At 39.0% G+C, this 20,933-nt stretch overlaps 5 non-coding genes across 5 annotated transcripts; all 5 read right to left on the bottom strand.

Moving 5' to 3' along the window:
• Positions 1-15,617: 15,617 nt before the first annotated feature.
• Positions 15,618-15,699, bottom strand: trnal-uag (transfer RNA leucine (anticodon UAG)). The gene has a single exon. It is a non-coding gene; the product is annotated as a tRNA-Leu (tRNA).
• A 203-nt stretch (positions 15,700-15,902) lies between these two features.
• On the bottom strand, positions 15,903-15,984 carry trnal-aag (transfer RNA leucine (anticodon AAG)). Its single transcript has one exon. It is a non-coding gene; the product is annotated as a tRNA-Leu (tRNA).
• Positions 15,985-16,859: 875 nt separating this feature from the next.
• On the bottom strand, positions 16,860-16,941 carry trnal-uaa (transfer RNA leucine (anticodon UAA)). The gene has a single exon. It is a non-coding gene; the product is annotated as a tRNA-Leu (tRNA).
• Positions 16,942-17,101: 160 nt separating this feature from the next.
• trnal-aag (transfer RNA leucine (anticodon AAG)) lies at positions 17,102-17,183 on the bottom strand. The gene has a single exon. It is a non-coding gene; the product is annotated as a tRNA-Leu (tRNA).
• Positions 17,184-17,700: 517 nt separating this feature from the next.
• trnal-uag (transfer RNA leucine (anticodon UAG)) lies at positions 17,701-17,788 on the bottom strand. Its single transcript has one exon. It is a non-coding gene; the product is annotated as a tRNA-Leu (tRNA).
• Positions 17,789-20,933: the final 3,145 nt, after the last annotated feature.

Raw genomic sequence — 20,933 nt, 5'->3', positions numbered from 1 at the left:
CCAAAATTTGCTCAAAGGATCTTTGGACCGAGCCGCAGAGAAGTACTGTTCCCGATTTTTTTGCTATACTGGAAATAAAAAGTTATGATGTCGCAAATTTAACAAGATCGACCCAACATTGGTTCACAGGCTGTAACTTGTGAACAGTTTGTCACAAAATCATAAAATTGGTGTCTATCGATTCCTTGTGTCATGTCAAATCCGAGGATATCTATTTTGCCAGGATTGGATGTACCACGTCATAAGCTAAATTAGCATTAAGCTAGCTTAGCATGCTAATCTGGTTAACGAGCCATGGAACTTTTTTGTGAACTCATTCTCACACTGAAACCTCTAATCAGCAGGCTGGTGAACATGCTTGAGTGATTAGCTCAACGTGTTACACCACGGATCCCGATGCTCAGCGTTGTGGGTTCGCAACTCAGTGTGACATGTGCCCAGACCGCATGAGGTACTGTGGCAGGAAAAGATGCAGAAGTTGCATCTGTTCCAGGCATTGTGCCTAAGAATGGTCTCATCTGAAGCTATCACATACAACATGCAGTGCTTTTATGTAAAATTAATTGTTCTTCTTCACCCAGAATGGTTGTCAGTGGCAGCCCTTTGAACCACAAGTAGGAAAATTATGAAATTTGACAAACTTTTAGTGATGGTCATGAATACCAATTTGACCAAATTTTGAGTCTCTAGAACCAACTCTATAGCGCCACCACCAGTTCAAAAATTCAACATTAAAATGGTTATAACTTTTGAACCCTTTGATCTTGAAAAATTAAACTTAATGCAGATATGCAAAGTCTTTATTTTGAGTTCATTCTCTTTTTAACTACTGAACCTTAGCAGCTGGATGAACTCATTTCTTCTGTGAGGTAAGAAGTTAATAAGTAAGAATACTTTGGTTATTAAAGTTTATTTTAAAGTTTTGAAAGCAAAGTATTTTTAAGTACTTTTTGAACCCATGGAACCATTGAAGGCTTGGCCCCGTAAGGCTGCTTGCAGCTTTAATTATTATTATTATTATTATTCCGCAAATGGGAGTCTATGGCAGCCCTATGAACCGTAAGTAGGAAAATGATGAAATTTGGCACACTTGTAGTGATGCTAATGAATAGTAATTGGAGCAATTTTTGACCCTCTAGGACCAACTCTATAGCGCCACCACCAGTTCAAAAATTAAACATTAAAATGGTTATAACTTTTGAACCCTTAGATCTTGAAAAATTAAACTTAATACACCTGAATCCACTCATTATGATGATTGCAATCAATATCGTACATTAAGACTCCGCCCATTACAGTAGTGGCCATTTTGAAAAGTACAGTAATCAGTTTTTTTGCTACTCCTCCTTCAAATTTTGTCCAATTTTGTCCAAACACTTGCTCAAATGATCTTTGGACTGAGCTGCACAGAAATGACTCAACAGAATTTCATGCCATACTGGTTAAAAAAAAAGTCATGATGTTGCAAACTTAACGAGGTTGACCCAAAATTGGTTCAGAGGCTGTATCTCAGCCAAAGTTTAATCAATCGAAACGGAAATTGGTACGCTTCATCGAAACCATGATCTGAGTGTCCATGCCAAAGTTGGGAACAGCGCCACCTACAGGTCATGAGATCTGGTAAAAATGGCTATTTTGGCCAATAACTTTTGCACAGTTTGTCAGAAAATCATAAATGTGGTATCAATGCATTCCTTGTGTCATGTTGAATCCGCAGATACTGATTATTACAGATACCAAAATTTAGTATGGATCATCAACACCATGTCCTGAAGGTACATGAGAAGTTTGAACAGAGCGCCACCTAGTTTTCCAGAAATATACGTTTTTTTTGCCAAAACGCTTAAAACTTTTGAAATCATAGTTAAAAATTTGATTGCTTTATGTCATTATATTTGTTGGTTTATGCACTTGAACTATGGACCTTCTGCATCTTAGCAAAAACACAACTTCACCGTGGCGCAATGAGATGAGTGACAGGCTTCTGACACAGAGATAGTGGGTTTGAGCCCCATGTTATACAACTTTAGATTATTGTGTAATTTGGAGCCAATTGCTGCAGTTCTACCTTCAACAACTTAAGTCTCTGTAAAATTAAGCAAACCACAGTGTATGAGTATAAAGCAAATGCTGAGTAAAGCAAGAGGCTATAACTTTGAAGATTGTTTAATCAAATCCAATGTATAGCAATCGTTAAAACATGTGAATTGTGCAATGTTCAAAAGATTCCTAGTAAAATAATAGATTAAAAAGTTGGCCGAGATAACGTTTAAGCTGGCTTGTGAAAGTTTGGACCTGAAAGTTTGAAGAAGGTTGAAGTAGTTTGAAGTTTAAAGTAGTTTTCAGGATTGTAATTCCATTGAAATGGTGGTAGTGTTTTTTTTTTGTTTTTTTTTAATGAATGGCAAATATTTATTTAAGTCATGTTTTCTAAAGCTATTGAAATTAGGTTAATTTTGTCCATTATGTTCTGAAATGCTACTGATTTATTTATTTTTATGGCAAAGCTTTGTTAAATGTTGTTTCATGTCGTTTTTTTCTTCAATTTTATTAAAGCAAATGTGTCAATTCTTGGAATATGTGACCTTTATTGCATGGGCTTATCTTACATTTGGAAAGTTGCGTGCATTCTTCTAGCCATTCTTAACTAGGCACTAAGTTTAGTTTCACAAACCATACTGGGAAAAGCAAGTAGTGTAACCATAAGTGTCATTGTGAATAACTAAAGAAACGGTTAGTATTCTTTTCTATATAGATTTAAATATGCAACAATAGTGCTTTAAAATCACTTCTTAAAAGGCCCACTCTAATTTGCCTACTTTATCCAATGTGCTCAAAGGTATTTAAACTAAAAATAACTTATTTTTAATTCACATTTTTATCACCTCCCACAATATTGTTTCTAGGCAGCATTAAAAAAACATAATTGTACAAGACATTATCAAAGGTGACTGTCAAAGTAATGTACTTATAGCAAAAATATAGGTTAAAGTTGCATACGGCAGTTAACCCATGTAATTCCAATTTCTTTTCCCTGAGATAACATGTATGAATTTATAAGGATATTAAACAATCTTTATCAATTACGTCAAAAAAATATATCAAAGTCCATACAAAAAACTTGATTATTCGTCAGGTCACAATTGTGACCATTAGCAGAACAAAGAGAGGCTAGGTATATGGTGTTAATGGATTTATAAACTGACAAACTTCTACAGTTTAAAGACCAGGTTCAATAATTGTTTTAAGCTTTAGTTAATAGTGTTGTATTACATTAAAGGCACACTATGCAAAATTTCCATTTGTGAAACAGTGACCCCAGGAGTCGCTGTGGAGTACTTGTATTTTTTCTGAGCATTAACTTCCACAGATTAATTGTTCACCACAAGACAAGTTATATGTACTAACAAAGTTAATAGGGTCAATTTTGATTTCATGTCAACTTTAAAACAGAGTTGGCATCATCTCTTCACAGAAGTTAGCATCATCTGAAATCCTCATACAAGGCTGGATCCAAATTGGAGATGACATAATATCTAATATGCCCATGACAATTTAGAAACTGAAAATAGAACATAAAAATATGTATTAGATCTAATAGAACAAAATGACAAAATTATAAAATGCATTGCGTGAATTCTTGTTTAAAGAGATGTGTTTAATCTACAATTAAACTAGGACTGTTTGTCAGAATAGTGAACATTATCAGGAAACCTGTTCCAGACTTTAGGACAAAACATTCTCTCCTTTAGTGCAGTTCAATATCCTAAGTAGTACCAAAAGTCCAGAATTGTAAGATTCCTACAAGAACCTGTTAATCTTAACAAATAGAGATGAGGAACATCAGTACAAAATCAGTTAAATACACTAAATCTAAACCATTTAGAACCTTTAGATAATGACAAAACTTCGTAATCAATACAGAACTTAAGTAATAATTGTAAAAATGAAAATATGTTGTAATATAATATTTTATTAATCTATACACTGCATCTTGGACTAACTTTATTTATTAAAGGTGCAGGACAACCACCTAACAGTGAATCACAATAATATAAACTAAACTCATTAAACATAACATGCTGTCCATTTAAATACTAAATCTTCATTTTCAGTTGATTCTCATTTGAACTATGGAACTTCTACATCTATGGAAACACATGTCTTCCCAGGGGCTCAATGAGATGAGTGACAGGCATATGACCCAGAGAGTGTGGGTTCAAGTCCTTTGTCTTACAACTTTATAAAGTTGTGTCATTTCAATTCCTTTATCATACTGAAAAGCATTGTACTATTCTGTCTTCCTATTAAATATAACGTGGGTTTCATTTATATGCAAAGTCTTTATTTTGAGTTCATTCTCTTTTTAACTACTGAACCTTAGCAGCTGGATGAACTCATTTCTTCTGTGAGGTAAGAAGTTAATAAGTAAGAATACTTTGGTTATTAAAGTTTATTTTAAAGTTTTGAAAGCAAAGTATTTTTAAGTACTTTTTGAACCCATGGAACCATTGAAGGCTTGGCCCCGTAAGGCTGCTTGCAGCTTTAATTATTATTATTATTATTATTCCGCAAATGGGAGTCTATGGCAGCCCTATGAACCGTAAGTAGGAAAATGATGAAATTTGGCACACTTGTAGTGATGCTAATGAATAGTAATTGGACCAATTTTTGACCCTCTAGGACCAACTCTATAGCGCCACCACCAGTTCAAAAATTCAATATTGAAATGGTTATAACTTTTGAACCCTTTGATCTAGAGACATGCAACTTAGTCCACCTGATTCCACTCATCATGCTGATCACAACCAACCCCTTACATTAAGACCCCGCCCATTACAGTAGTGGCCATTTTGAAATGTACAGTATTCAGTTTTTTTGCTACTCCTCCTTCAAATTTTGTCCAATTTTGTCCAAACATATGCTCAAATGATCTTCGGACTGAGCCGCATAAAAGTACTGTTCTCGATTTTTTTTATTCATCTTTGTTCAAAAGTTATAGTGTTGCAAACTTAACAAGGTCCACCCTAAAATTGGCTAAGAGGCTGTATCTCGGCCAAAGTTTGATCAATCGAAACGAAAATTGGTACACTTTATCGGAAGCATGTGTTGAGGTTCCATGCCAAAGTTGGGAACAGCGCCACCTACGGGTGATGAGATATGCAAAATTGCTATTTTGGCCAATAACTTTTGAACACTTTGTCAGAAAATCATAATTGTGGTATCTATGGATTCCTTGCGTCATGACGAATCCGTGGATATCAATTTTGCCATGGTGGGATGTACCCCGTGTCCGCCATTTTGAATTTTGTCATAATTTGCAATATCTTTTAAACTATTTGAAATTTCTTCACCAAATTTGGTATGGATCACCATTAGCATGGCCCGGAGGTACCTGAGAAGTTTGATCACAGCGCCACCTAGTGTTCCAGAGATATCATTGTTTTTTGAAAAAACGCTTATAACTTTTGCTAACATTGCTTGAAATTTGATTTCTTTATGTCAATATATTCCTTGGGTTATGTCAATTTCAACGATATCTCATATGTTATTTTTCAACAATGTGACTGGTCGCCATATTGGAGCGAATGTAAAACAGTTTTTTCGCTACTCCTCCTTCAGAATTTGTCCAAAATTGTCCAAAATTTGCTCAAATTATCTTTAGACCAAGCCGCATAGAAGTACTGTTCCCGATTTTTTTGCTATACTTGAAAAAAAAAGTTATGATGTCGCAAATTTAACAAGGTCGACCCAACATTGGTTCACAGGCTGTAACTTGTGAACAGTTTGTCACAAAATCATAAAATTGGTGTCTATCGATTCCTTGTGTCATGTCGAATCCGAGGATATCTATTTTGCCAGGATTGGATGTACCACGTCATAAGCTAAATTAGCATTAAGCTAGCTTAGCATGCTAATCTGGTTAACGAGTCATGAAACTTTTTTGTGAACTCATTCTCACACTGAAACCTCTAATCAGCAGGATGGTGAACATGCTTGAGTGATTAGCTCAGCGTGTTACACCACGTATCCCGATGCTCAGCGTCGTGGGTTCGCAACTCAGTGTGACACGTGCCCAGACTGCATGAGGTACTGTGGCAGGAAAAGATGCAGAAGTTGCATCTTTTCCAGGCATTGTGCCTAAGAATGGTCTCATCTGAAGCTATCACATACAACATGCAGTGGTTTTATGTAAAATTAATTGTTCTTCTTCACCCAGAATGGTTGTCAGTGGCAGCCCTATGAACCACAAGTAGGAAAATTATGAAATTTGACAAACTTTTAGTGATGGTCATGAATACCAATTTGACCAAATTTTGAGTCTCTAGAACCAACTCTATAGCGCCACCACCAGTTCAAAAATTCAACATTAAAATGGTTATAACTTTTGAACCCTTAGATCTTGAAAAATTAAACTTAATACACCTGAATCCACTCATTATGATGATTGCAATCAATATTGTACATCAAGACTCCGCCCATTACAGTAGTGGCCATTTTGAAAAGTACAGTAATCAGTTTTTTTGCTACTCCTCCTTCAAATTTTGTCCAATTTTGTCCAAACACTTGCTCAAATGTTCTTTGGACTGAGCTGCACAGAAATGACTCAACAGAATTTCATGCCATACTGGTTAAAAAAAAAGTCATGATGTTGCAAACTTAACGAGGTTGACCCAAAATTGGTTCAGAGGCTGTATCTCAGCCAAAGTTTAATCAATCGAAACGGAAATTGGTACGCTTCATCGAAACCATGATCTGAGTGTCCATGCCAAAGTTGGGAACAGCGCCACCTACAGGTCATGAGATCTGGTAAAAATGGCTATTTTGGCCAATAACTTTTGAACAGTTTGTCAGAAAAGCATAAATGTGGTATCAATGCATTCCTTGTGTCATGTTGAATCCGCAGATACCGATTTTTACAGATACCAAAATTTAGAATGGATCATCAACACCATGTCCTGAAGGTACATGAGAAGTTTGAACAGAGCTAGTTTTCCAGAAATATACGTTTTTTTTTTTTTTGCCAAAACGCTTAAATCTTTTGAAATCATAGTTAAAAATTTGATTGCTTTATGTCATTATATTTGTTGGTTTATGCACTTGAACTATGGGCCTTCTGCATCTTAGCAAAAACACAACTTCACAGTGGCGCAATGAGATGAGTGACAGGCTTCTGATACAGAGATAATGGGTTTGAGCCACATTTAATATACAACTTTAGATGATTGTGTAATTTGGAGCCAATTGCTGCAGTTCTACCTTCAACAACTTAAGTCTCTGTAAAATTAAGCAAACCACAGTGTATGAGTATAAAGCAAATGCTCAGTAAAGCAAGAGCCTATAACTTTGAAGATTGTTTAATCAAATCCAATGTGTAGCAATCGTTAAAACATGTGAATTGTGCAATGTTCAAAAGATTCCTAGTAAAATAATGGATTAAAAAGTTGGCCGAGATCAGAATGGAATCAGAATGAATGAATCAGAATGAATCAGAATGGGGGGTTTTAATCGCCTTGAATATTTACAGACAAGGAATTTACTTTGGCAGGAGGTGCATACATATAACATACAACATATAAGGTACATGCTATAATAACACCACAAATGTGCCCACATGGGGTATCCAATAAAGCAATGGTGCAAATATGCCAAAGTGCAACAATAGCAATAAGTTCAAGTTTAAAGCCAGTGTCACTGAGAGCTCAAGGCCTTGTTAAGGAGACCAGTAGCAGAAGGGAAAAAACTGTTCTTATGACGTGAGTGTCATGTATTTGTCTCTTGTTTTGTGTGCAAACACATGGCCGGTTGTTTTGGGCTATGTGTTGGCATTGTCTTGTGTTTTACCTCGTTTCCTTGTTAATGTTGTATCAGTGTCACCTGTGATTGTGATCATGTGTCCTTACCACGCCCCTTGTTCCCTCGTTAGTATTGATGTTCATCAGTGTCACCTGTACCTTTTGTGATGTGTTCTATGTAAGCTCCCGGTGTTTGTTCCTCAGTGCTGGTTCGTCTTGTTAACATTCGGTTCTGTGAGTATTGTGATCTGTCTGTGAAAGTTCCAGTTTCTATTTATGGTCAAGTCTAGTTATTGTCTGAGTTACTGTTTGTTTGCCCCATCGTGGGTCTTTGTTTTCCGTTTATAAATAAACCGTGTTTTGTGAAAGTACTGTCTGCGCTTGGGTTCTATTTAGCGTAACGTGACAGTGAGGTGCTGGTCTTGACGGACCGCAGCCTTCTGCCAGAGGGGAGTAGCTGAAACAGGGAATTACCAGGATGGGAGGGATCTGCCACAATCTTCTTCGCCCGTTTCAGCGCCCTTGAGGAGTACAAGTCCTCGAGGGAAGGCAGATTTCAACCAATCACCTTCTCCGCAGTGCGGATGATACGCTGCAGTCTGCTCTTATCCTTGGCCGTGGCAGCAGCATGCCATGTGGTGATGGAGGAGGTAAGAATGGACTCTATGATGGCTGTATAAAAGTGAACCATCATTGTCTTCGGGAGCTTGAATTTCTTCAGTTGCCGTAGGAAATACATCCGCTGAAGTGCTTTCTTGGCGAGGGAGCTGATGTTCAGTTCCCACTTTAGGTTCTGGGAGAGGATAGTGCCCAGGAAACAGAAGGACTCCACAATGTTTACTGGGGAGTCACACAGGTTGATGGGAGTAGGTGGGGCTGTACTCCTTCTAAAGTCCACTACCATCTCCACTGTCTTTAGAGCATTGAGCTCTAAATTGTTCTGACTACACCAGGACACCAGGTTGTCAACTTCCCACCTGTAGTCAGACTCATCCCCATCAGAGATGAGCCCAATGAGGGTGGTGTCATCCGCAAACTTCAAGAGTTTGACGGATGGGTGACTGGAGGTGCAGCTGTTGGTGTATAGGGAGAAAAGCTGAGGAGAAAGGACGCAGCCCTGAGGGGAGCCGGTGCTGATAAACTGGGGGTCAGAGACTTGTGACCCCAGCTTAACGCACTGCTTCCTGTCAGACAGAAAGTCCGTAATCCACCTACAGGTAGAATCCGGTATATTGAGCTTGGTGAGCTTGTCCTGTAACAGGGCAGGGATGATGTTATTAAAGGCGGAACTGAAGTCCACAAACAAGATCCTGGCATAGGTTGCCGGAAAGTCCAGGTGCTGGAGGGTGAAGTGCAGAGCCATGTTGATTGCGTCATCCACAGACCTATTGGCTCTGTAGGCAAACTGCAGGGGATCCAGGAGAGAGTCTGTGATAGATTTGAGGTGGGCCAGCACCAACCGCTCAAAGGACTTCATTACCACCGAGGTCAAGGCGACGGGTCTGTAGTCATTATGTCCTATAGGCCTTGGCTTTTTGGGCACAGGGATAATGGTGGAGGACTTAAGACAAGCTGGTACATGGCATGTCTCCAGAGAGGTGTTGAAGATGGTGGTAAACACAGGAGACAGCTGGTCCGCACAGTGCTTAAGGGTGGCTGGAGAGATGGAGTCTGGCCCGGCTGATTTTCGTGGGTTCTGCTTCTTGAAGAGTCTGTTTACTTCACCCTCTTGAATGAAGAGAGCCAACGCTGTGGTATGGGGAGGGAGCTCTGGTGAAGAGGGGTGTAGAACAGGACTGCCCAATTGCCTGTCGAATCTACAGTAAAATACATTCAGGTCGTTAGCCAAGCGAGAGTCATTAGTGGTGTGGGGGGCTCTGGGCTTATAGTTTGTAATCTGCCTAAGCCCTCTCCAGACAGAAGCGGAGTCGTCAACAGAGAACTGGTGCTGCAGCCTCTCTGAGTACAGTCGTTTAGCCTACTTCACGGCTTTTTCAAACCTGTTTTTCGACTCCTTGAATCTATCTCTATCCCCACTCCTAAATGCTTCCTCTTTCTCCACCCTCAACCTTCTGAGTTTGCCTGAAAACCAGGGCTTATCGTTGTTAAAATGCACCCTGGTGCGTGTTGGAATACAGCAGTCTTCACATAAACTGATATATGCTTTTACAGCATCTGTGTGCTCATCCAGGCTATTGGAAGTGTACCTGAACATATCCCAGTCAGTAAAGTCCAAACACGCCCGCAGGTCCTCTAAGGCCTCGCCAGTCCACTGTTTTGATATCCTCACAGCGGGTTTACAGAGTTTTAGTTTCTGCCTGTACGCAGGAATCAGGTGGACCATGGCATGGTCAGAGTGACCCAGTGCTGCACGAGGAACTGCGTGGTAGGCTTTACTGACCGTAGTGTAGCAGTGATCCAGAGTGTTATCTTTTCTGGTAGGACATTTGATGAGTTGTCTATATTTGGGGAGATCATGGTTGAAATTACCTTTGTTAAAGTCGCCAAGAATGATAACTAAGGAATCCGGATTTTTCCGCTCCACACTTAGTATCTGATCGACGAGTAAGCGATGGGCTTCTTTAACATTAGCTCCCGGCGCTATGTAAACACCGACCAAAATAAACGACGCAAACTCGCGAGGCGAGTAGAAAGGTTTACAATTTATAAAAAATGATTCCAAGTCCGGTGAACAGTGTTGCAGAATCACTGTGACATCTACACACCAGCTACTGTTAATATAAAAACAAATACCTTCACCTTTCGTTTTACCGGAAAGAGCCGCGTCTTGGTCCGCTCTCAGCAACCTAAAGCCGGTCAGTTGTAACGAAGAATCCGGGATCAGATCGCCCAGCCAAGTTTCCGAGAAACATAGGACAGATGCTGCAAGAAAGTCTCTGCTTCTCACCATCAGTAGCTGGAGTTCATCCATTTTGTTGCATAGTGAACGAACATTCGATAGAAAAATGCTTGGTAGTACTGTACGGATACCGCGTCTGCGAAGTCGCACAAGAGCACCCGCTCGCTTTCCCCTTCTCCTTCTCCGCCAACGTTCCTTTGTTCGCTCAAAGCCGAGCCCGGCTTTCACTAGAATGTCCACTAATTCTGCCGCTGGGAGCATAAAAGTGGGAAATAAATCCGCTGGAATTGTTTTCCTGATGTTTAGAAGCGCTTCTCTTGTTAGAGAACGCCGAAAATCATGACAAGACACTGAGTTAACAAACAAAACAAAACAAAACACGACGCACCACCCGACCGTGGCTGCCATGTGCGCCGCCATTTCTGATTTTACACAAATGATATAACGATATAAAAATGAGATAACGTTTAAGTTGGCTTCTGAAAGTTTGGACCTGAAAGTTTGAAGAAGGTTGAAGTAGTTTGAAGTTTAAAGTAGTTTTCAGGATTGTAATTCCATTGAAATGGTGGTAGTGTTTTTTTTTTTTTTTTTTTTTTTAATGAATGGCAAATATTGATTTAAGTCTTGTTTTCTAAAGCTATTGAAATTAGGTTAATTTTGTCCATTATGTTCTGAAATGCTACTGATTTATTTATTTTTATGGCAAAGCTTTGTTAAATGTTGTTTCATGTCGTTTTTTTCTTAAATTTTATTAAAGCAAATGTGTCAATTCTTGGAATATGTGACCTTTATTGCATGGGCTTATCTTACATTTGGAAAGTTGCGTGCATTCTCGTAGCCATTCTTAACTAGGCACTAAGTTTAGTTTCACAAACCATACTGGGAAAAGCAAGTAGTGTAACCATAAGTGTCATTGTAAATAACTAAAGAAACGGTTAGTATTCTTTTCTATATAGATTTAAATATGCAACAATAGTGCTTTAAAATCACTTCTTAAAAGGCCCACTCTAATTTGCTTACTTTATCCAATGTGCTCAAAGGTATTTAAACTAAAAATAACTTATTTTTAATTCAAATTTTTATCACCTCTCACAATATTGTTTCTAGGCAGCATTAAAAAAACATAATTGTACAAGACATTATCAAAGGTGACTGTCAAAGTAATGTACTTATAGTAAAAATATAGGTTACAGTTGCATATGGCAGTTAACCCATGTAATTACAATTTCTTTTCCCTGAGATAACATGTATGAATTTATAAGGATATTAAACAATCTTTATCAATTACGTCAAAAAAATATATCAAAGTCCATACAAAAAACTTGATTATTCGTCAGGTCACAATTGTGACCATTAGCAGAACAAAGAGAGGCTAGGTATATGGTGTTAATGGATTTATAAACTGACAAACTTCTACAGTTTAAAGACCAGGTTCAATAATTGTTTTAAGCTTTAGTTAATAGTGTTGTATTACATTAAAGGCACACTATGCAAAATTTCCATTTGTGAAACAGTGACCCAAGGAGTCGCTGTGGAGTACTTGTATTTTTTCTGAGCATTAACTTCCACAGATTAATTGTTCACCACGAGACAAGTTATATGTGCTAACAAAGTTAATAGGGTCAATTTGGATTTCATGTCAACTTTAAAACAGAGTTGGCATCATCTCTTCACAGAAGTTAGCATCATCTGAAATCCTCATACAAGGCTGGATCCAAATTGGAGATGACATAATATCTAATATGCCCATGACAATTTAGAAACTGAAAATAGAACATAAAAATATGTATTAGATCTAATAGAACAAAATGACAAAATTATAAAATGCATTGCGTGAATTCTTGTTTAAAGAGATGTGTTTAATCTACAATTAAACTAGGAATGTTTGTCAGAATAGTGAACATTATCAGGAAACCTGTTCCAGACTTTAGGACCCACATGCAAAAACAAAACATTCTCTCCTTTAGTGCAGTTCAATATCCTAAGTAGTACCAAAAGTCCAGAATTGTAAGATTCCTACAAGAATCTGTTAATATTAATAAATAGAGATGAGGAACATCAGTACAAAATCAGTTAAATACACTAAATCTAAACCATTTAGAACCTTTAGATGATGAGAAAACTTCGTAATCAATACAGAACTTAAGTAATAATTGTAAAAATGGAAATATGTTGTAATATAATATTTTATTAATCTATACACTGCATCTTGGACTAACTTTATTTATTAAAGGTGCAGGACAACCACCTAACAGTGAATCACAGTAATATAAACTAAACTCATTAAACATAACATGCTGTCCATTTAAATACTAAATCTTCATTTTGAGTTGATTCTCATTTGAACTATGGAACTTCTACATCTATGAAAACACATGTCTTCCCAGGGGCTCAATGAGATGAGTGACAGGCTTATGACCCAGAGAGTGTGGGTTCAAGTCCTTTGTCTTACAACTTTATAAAGTTGTGTCATTTCAATTCCTTTATCATACTGAAAAGCATTGTACTATTCTTTCTTCCTATTAAATATAATGTGGGTTTCATTTATATGCAAAGTCTTTATTTTGAGTTCATTCTCTTTTTAACTACTGAACCTTAGCAGCTGGATGAACTCATTTCTTCTGTGAGGTAAGAAGTTAATAAGTAAGAATACTTTGGTTATTAAAGTTTCTTTTAAAGTTTTGAAAGCAAAGTATTTTTAAGTACTTTTTGAACCCATGGAACCATTGAAGGCTTGGCCCCGTAAGGCTGCTTGCAGCTTTAATTTTTCTTATTATTATTATTCCGCAAATGGGAGTCTATGGCAGCCCTATGAACCGTAAGTAGGAAAATGATGAAATTTGGCACACTTGTAGTGATGCTAATGAATAGTAATTGGACCAATTTTTGACCCTCTAGAACCAACTCTATAGCGCCACCACCAGTTCTAAAATTCAACATTGAAATGGTTATAACTTTTGAACCCTTTGATCTAGAGACATGAAACTTAGTCTACCTGATTCCACTCATCATGCTGATCACAACTAATCCCTTATATTAAGACCCCGCCCATTACAGTAGTGGCCATTTTGAAATATACAGTATTCAGTTTTTTCGCTACTCTTCCTTCAAATTTTGTCCAATTTTCTCCAAACATGTGCTCAAATGATCTTCGGACTGAGCCGCATAAAAGTACTGTTCCCGATTTTTTTGTTTCACTGGGAAAAAAAAGTTTTGATGTCGCAAACTTAACGAGGTCCATCTAAAATTGGCTAAGAGGCTGTATCTCGGCCAAAGATTGATCAATTGAAACGAAAATTGGTACACTTCATCTGAAGCATGTTCTGAGGTTCCATGCCAAAGTTGGGAATAGTGCCACCTATGGGTCATGAGATATGAAAAATTGCTATTTTGGCCAATAACTTTTGAACAGTTTGTCAGAAAATCATAATTGTAGTATCTATGGATTCCTTGCATCCTGCCGAATCCGTGGATATTTTGCCATGATGGGATGTACCATGTGTCCGCCATTTTGAATTTTGTAATAATTTGCTATAACTTTTTAACTGTTTGATATATCTTCACAAAATTTAATGCGGATCATCAACACCATGTCCTGAAGGTACATGAGAAGTTTAAACACAGCGCCACCTAGTGTTCCAGAGATATAATTTTTTTTAGAAAAAATCCTATAACTTTTGAAAATATTGTTCAGATTTTGATTTCTTTATGTCATTATGTTCCTTGGGTTAAGCCGATTCAGGCGATATCTCATTTGTCATTTTCCAACAATGTGACTGTCCGCCATATTGAAGCAAACAGTAAACAGTTTTTTCGCTACTCCTCCTCAAATCTTGCTCAATTTTGCCCAAAGTTTGCTCAGATGATCTTTGGACGAAGCCGCATAGAAATGACTGAACAGATTTTTGATATTCGCTACCGTTCCCGAGTTATTTGTCTGCAAAGTTGACCTAGCCTGTGTTTGTTGCCTTATGCTAGTTAGCTTAGCATAATAATGGGTTAGCATGCTAACCAGAAGCCATTCTTTCTAATGCGTCTCTTCAGCTATCAGGATAAACATAAGCTACATTAGCATTGAGCTATCTTAGCATGCTAATCTCGTTAACATGATTTTGTGTGCTTATTCTTACACTGAAGGCTCTCCTCTCCAGCTGTGTAATTTGCGTCCTCTGAGTGGCGCAAGTTGCTAAACCACGTGTCACGAATCCCGAACCATTGCGGTCGTGGGTTCGAATCCTGTGTGACACGTGCCCAGACTGCATGAGGTACTGTGGTAGGAAAAGATGCAAAAATTGCATCTGTTCCAGGCATTGTGCCTAAGAATGGTCTCATCTGAAGCTGTCACATACAACATGCAGTGCTTTTATGTACAATTCAGAGTTCTATGCTCTTCATTTTCTTCAAAATTCTTAATTTTGACTTGATTCTCTCTTGAAACTATTGAATTTTGTAGATGCGTGTCTGCCAAGTGGCACAACAAGATGAGTGACAGACACCTGACCCATATATAGTGGGTTCGAGTCCTATGAGGGACAACTTTAAAATTGTGTATAAACTTGTCATTTGTATTCCTTTATTATCGGGTAAGAGCTGTACTAAACTTTCTTACTCTTGTATTAGAAATAATCTTGTTTTTTTACTTCATTCTGTGTTCATTCTCATCAGACCTTCTGTTCATTTTGATTTCATCCTATCTGTACTTCTGAACCTATCTGTTCTTCATGTACATTCTATTTCTGCTGTATTTGCTCTTCTGGCTCCGTATTGCGCTACAGCCCCTTCAGCGGCTTGGCCCCGTATTGCTGCTTGCAGCTATATTTATATTTAAATTCATTTTGGAAGTGTCATTATAATAATTGCAAGTTATTGTTGTCTCTGATTCAAGAGGGTGCATATTTTCAGCTGCTTTTGCACCTTTTCAGAGCACACTTTAAGTGTCTGGCCCTCATTAAAACCTCTGCTGGCAGCGGTGGGATTCGAACCCACGCCCCCGAAAAGACTGGAGCCTAAATCCCACGCCTTAGACCCCTCGGCCACGCTACCCCGGCTTGGTTACTCTAGTGGGCCATTTTCTGTCCATTAAATTTCAGAAATAGAGAAATTGTTGGGTGTGGACCTTCATCGTCAGGCTCTGAAGCCCGACGAGTTCGGCCAAGGAAAGCAAAAACGGCTGAGTTTTGAAGAGACTGGGAGCAAGCAGTGTCACTTCTCCAGTCTTTTCACAGGTTCTTTCTAAAATGCAGACTTGGCAGCGGTGGGATTTGAACCCACGCCCCCGAAGAGACTGGAACCTTAGTCCAGCGCCTTAGACCACTCTGCCACACTACCTTGTAAGAATTCCTTCCGTGGGCCATTTTCGCCATTTTTTTCTTTTAGTGTCTCACTTCTCCATAGTTAAATCAGTTGAAATTCTTCATGCCTTGAAGGAGCTCCTCGACAAGTGGAAAGGCCTACTAAGTAGAGGGGGGATGCAGTTACACTCTTGGAGGCCCCCCTCCCTGCAGATTGCAATTCCATCTCTAATCAAACACAACTGAATTACCTAATCAAAGCCTTTGGGCCATACTCCAAAATGGCAGCCAGATGTGTCGCAGTTAAACTCAAAATCAAGAGGTAGCTGTCAGTTCACCAAAAACTCTCAGTCCTGCCGATCGACTGTCCTGCTATACATTATTATTATATTTAAATTCATTTTGGAAGTGTCATTATAATAATTGCAAGTTATTGTTGTCTCTGATTCAAGAGGGTGCATATTTTCAGCTGCTTTTGCACCTTTTCAGAGCACACTTTAGGTGTCGGGCCCTCATTAAAACCTCTGCTGGCAGCAGTGGGATTCGGACCCACGCCCCCAAAGAGACTGGAGCCTGGGGCCTAAATCCAGCGCCTTAGACCCGTCGGCAACGCTACCCTGGCTTGGCTACTCCAAAATGGCAGCCAGATGTGTCGCAGATAAACTCAAAATCAAGAGGTAGCTGTCAGTTCACCAACAAGTCTCAGTCCTGCCGATCGACTGTCCTGCACAGAGCAGGATTGGGGACCCCTGTGTGCTATACATTATTATTATATTTAAAATCATTTTGGAAGTGTCATTATAATAATTGCAAGTGATTGTTGTCTCTGATTTTAGAGGGTGCATATTTTCAGCTGCTTTTGCACCTTTTCTGAGGACACTTTAGGTGTCTGGCCCTCATTAAAACCTCTGCTGGCAGCGGTGGGATTCGAACCCACGCCCCCGAAGAGACTGGAGCTTAAATCCAGCGCCTTAGACCCCTCGGCCACGCTACCCCGGCTTGGCTGCTCTAGTAGGGTGTGGACCTTCATCGTCATGCTCTGAAGCCCGCCGAGTTCGGCCAAGGAAAGCAAAAACGGCTGAGTTTTGAAGAGACTAGGAGCAAGCAGTGTCACTTCTCCAGTCTTTTCACAATTGCCTTCTAAAATGTAGACTTGGCAGTGGTGTGATTTGAACACACGTCCCCGAAGAGACTGGAGCCTTAATCCAGCGCCTTAGGCCGCTCGGCCACGCTACCTTGTCAGAATGCCTTCCGTGGGCCATTTTCCCCAATTTTTTCTTTTAGTGCCTAACTTCTCCATAGTTAAATCAGTTGAAATTCTTCATACCTTGAAGGAGCTCCTCGACAGGTGGAAAGGCCTACTAAGTAGAGAGGGGACGCAGTTACACTCTTGGAGGCCCCCCTCCCTGAAGATTGCAATACCATCTTTAATCAAACACAACTGAATTACCTAATCAAAGCCTTTGGGTCATACTCCAAAATGGCAGCCAGATGTGTCGCAGTTCAACTCAAAATCAAGAGGTAGCTGTCAGTTCACCAAAAACTCTCAATGAGTCAAATTTGCAAACTCCATTATTAAAGACCAGGGGTGCCCAGTCCTGACTGTACTGCACAGAGCAGGATTGGGCACCCCTGTGTGCTATACATTATTATTATATTTAAATTCATTTTGGAAGTGTCATTATAATAATTGCAAGTTATTGTTGTCTTCGATTCAAGATGGTGCAAATTTTCAGCTGATTACAACCTCTGCTGGCAGCGGTGGGATTCGAACCCACGCCCCAAGTAGACTGGAGCCTGGAGCCTAAATCCAGCGCCTTTCACCCCTCTGCCACGCTACCCCGGCTTGGCTACTCTAGTGGGCCATTTTCTGGCCATTAAATTTCAGAAATAGAGAAATTGTTGGGTGTGGACCTTCATCGTCAGGCTCTGAAGCCCGCCGAGTTCGGCCAAGGAAAGCAAAAACGGCTGAGTTTTGAAGAGACTGGGAGCAAGCAGTGTCACTTCTCCAGTCTTTTCACAAGTGCCTTCTAAAATGCAGACTTGGCAGCGGTGGGATTTGAACCCACGCCCCCGAAGAGACTGGAGCCTGAACGCCAGCTGCCGAAGGATAGTCCGTCAAAATGGGGATAATGTTGAACAATGTTGAACGCCACAGCCAATCACGTCGACGCGCTATAACATTTGCAGCCAATTAGAGAGCGCCATTCTCGACATTAGAACATTTGCAGCCAATCAGAGAGCGCCATTCTTGACTTTTTCCTTATCATTTTCGACATTTGACCAATCAGAGTACAAGGAAATGTCGATGGCACGTTAACGCTTAGCACCGCTAGGAGGAGGAGTCAGGAAGCTAGCCGAGTGTCAATCAAGTTGCCGAACTGAGCCGAAGGTGTACGAAGTAATGACATATCCTGAGGGGCGTGTCAGAGGTCAAAAAGTTCAGACGTCGAGCATCACTGTCACGGAGGTCAGGCATCATCATTTTAACGGAGGACTGCGAAACTTCTTTTTCGGTAACTTTAACTGTATTTTCGGACAATGTAATTTTATATTTGTATATAATTGTATATATTATAATTGTAAATATCGTGTGTGCTTTTTTTAAAGAAATAATTTGTATTATAGTAGTTTTGTTCAAAACGATATAACCTAAACGTTAGCCCCCCAACAAAAAAATGTCTGGCAAAAAATCCCATAAAGCCATGTCAGATACTGACTGGATTGCAAGGCTAAAAAAGTTTGCCAGCACAGGAGTTTGGCCATCAAATGAGGGTAACAGGCCAGCTCCTCGACAGAAAAAGTGGCATGACGTGTACCAAAGGGTGAGTGTGCTTTTGTCACCTTTGCATGATGTAATAATTGTAATCCTAATCATTTAATTCAATGTCATTATTATTTATAGATATGTATGTAGATAATGTTGCAGGTATTTGAGATTTATGTTTATTTATGTAAAAAAAAAAACCTTTTTTTTTGCACTGGGAGATTCAGAGATTTGAGGCAGTGGGGGTGGGGATGTTGAGTGAATGGATGTTTTTTTGAAGGTGTGAAATGTTCCTCTCTTGTTCTTTTAAAGGAGGATACAAACTTTACTCACTCTTTATCTCTAATTTTACAGTTTGTATCTCCCCTTCAAAGAACATGAATAAAAGTAACGACAGACTACAATAAATTAATGTGGCATTCATACTGATAAGTTAGAAATGCATGTATTCTATGTTATATGTGTGATAATGTTTACAGATTGAAAGATGTCCGATGCAGTCTCGCGGCCAGACAACCTTGCTCGGAGCGGTCCCAAAGTGCATATGTGGTTTTCACACTCAAAAGGTAACAATGTAAAGATGTAACTTGTATTTTTTTTATATATGTATAATTTACTGAACAAATTCTTCTCGTTCAACAATTATTGTAGCCTATGTATTTTTGTGGTTGTCTTAAGCAGGCCACAGCCTCTATTGGACAAGCACCAAGGGTTGTTGAACAACAGTCTGCCGCTACTGGACCAGCACAGGAGGTCATGGCGCAGAGTCAGCGTCAGCTCCCACCCCAGCCTACTTCTAAAATTATACCAAGTTTGTCAAAGGTAATAACATTTTTTATATATATATATAATTGCAGTTTTAATATACGTTTAGTATAAAGGTTTAAGTTCAGTGGAAATGGCTGGTATGTTTTTACACCTACCTGCCAGCTGTGACACCTTGTACAGGGGCGGCTGTAGTCTGCTTATTGGTCAGTTTCACTGTCTCAGGTTGGTTTAGATCAAGTAAAATGGTGAAAGAACAATGTAACCTATGTGATCTCTCTTTCTTCTCTGGGCTCTGCTCTTGCATTCTCCTCTTCCTCTCTAATTGGGCTTTGCCATTATGGGTTAAAGGACACTCGCGTCCTTCATGGCATCTCTCTTGATTTTTCCAACTGGCTACTGAAGCTACGTCTTTCATTCTGTATTTCTCAGGTAACATTCCACTTATGCACAATTAATTATACACGTATTATTAATTAAGTCATCATGAATCTGCTTTGTTGCCATTTCAAGGGTAACCTTCATTACTGTTAATAAACGCTTTCTCTTACAAACTATGTGCAAACTATTTTTGATTTTAAGTCATTTTTAAAAGGTACTTGTTAAATTACTATATACTCACATTCTAGCAATACCTTCCCACACATTTTTCTATTCTAACTGTGCTTATTTCAATCTGTATTAGTAGTAGAGTGTGGTAATACACAGACAAAAAAATAAGTTAAAGAAAGAAAGCAGGTCCTTTAGTTATATAATGAATGATAGGATCAATAGATATTTTCTCATTTTACATTTTATTATATTTTTGGCCAATGTGCTGTTACAATTCAATTTGTCTTTTCATTGAAATTGTTTTGCCCTTTTTTAGTTTACCAAACCAAGATTTGGTGGGTCCCACATTGCTGCTGCAAAGCCAAATCTGAGTGTGGCTAGGAGACCATCTCAGGCTGTTGACCAACCCAGCGCAGCAGTGTCCAGTGCCCCTACACCAAGCACCACTGTCTCTGTAAGTACTGGCATAATCCACATTGCATTCTAAGACAAATTCCACATCTGTGCACTTTTTAGAAACTTGCATTCTAAGATACATTCCACATCTGTGCACTTTTTAGAAACATATTTTGTATTCCAGGAAACATCTCAGGCTGTTGACCAACCCAGCGCAGCAGTGTCCAGTGCCCCTACACCAAGCACCACTGTCTCTGTAAGTACTGGCATAATCCACATTGCATTCTAAGACACATTCCACATCTGTGCACTTTTTAGAAATATATTTTGTATGCAGGAAATCTTATCATAATGAATTAAGAGCAATAATATACAGTTTTCACACAATATGCAGTCAGTGAACACATTTCCACAATGCTTACATTTTCTTAACAGACAAGCTATACCTCCCAACAAAATTATGGATTGTTTTTGTAGTATTTACAAATGTTAACACACACCACCCC

This window comes from Siphateles boraxobius, unplaced genomic scaffold, assembly GCF_051911475.1.
Source record: "Siphateles boraxobius isolate OS27281-9 unplaced genomic scaffold, OSU_SipBor_1 12, whole genome shotgun sequence".
In the NCBI taxonomy this organism is placed as follows: Eukaryota; Metazoa; Chordata; class Actinopteri; order Cypriniformes; family Leuciscidae; genus Siphateles; species Siphateles boraxobius.
Note: the sequence above shows the minus strand (reverse complement) of the source record. Positions and strands in the feature narration are given on the sequence as shown.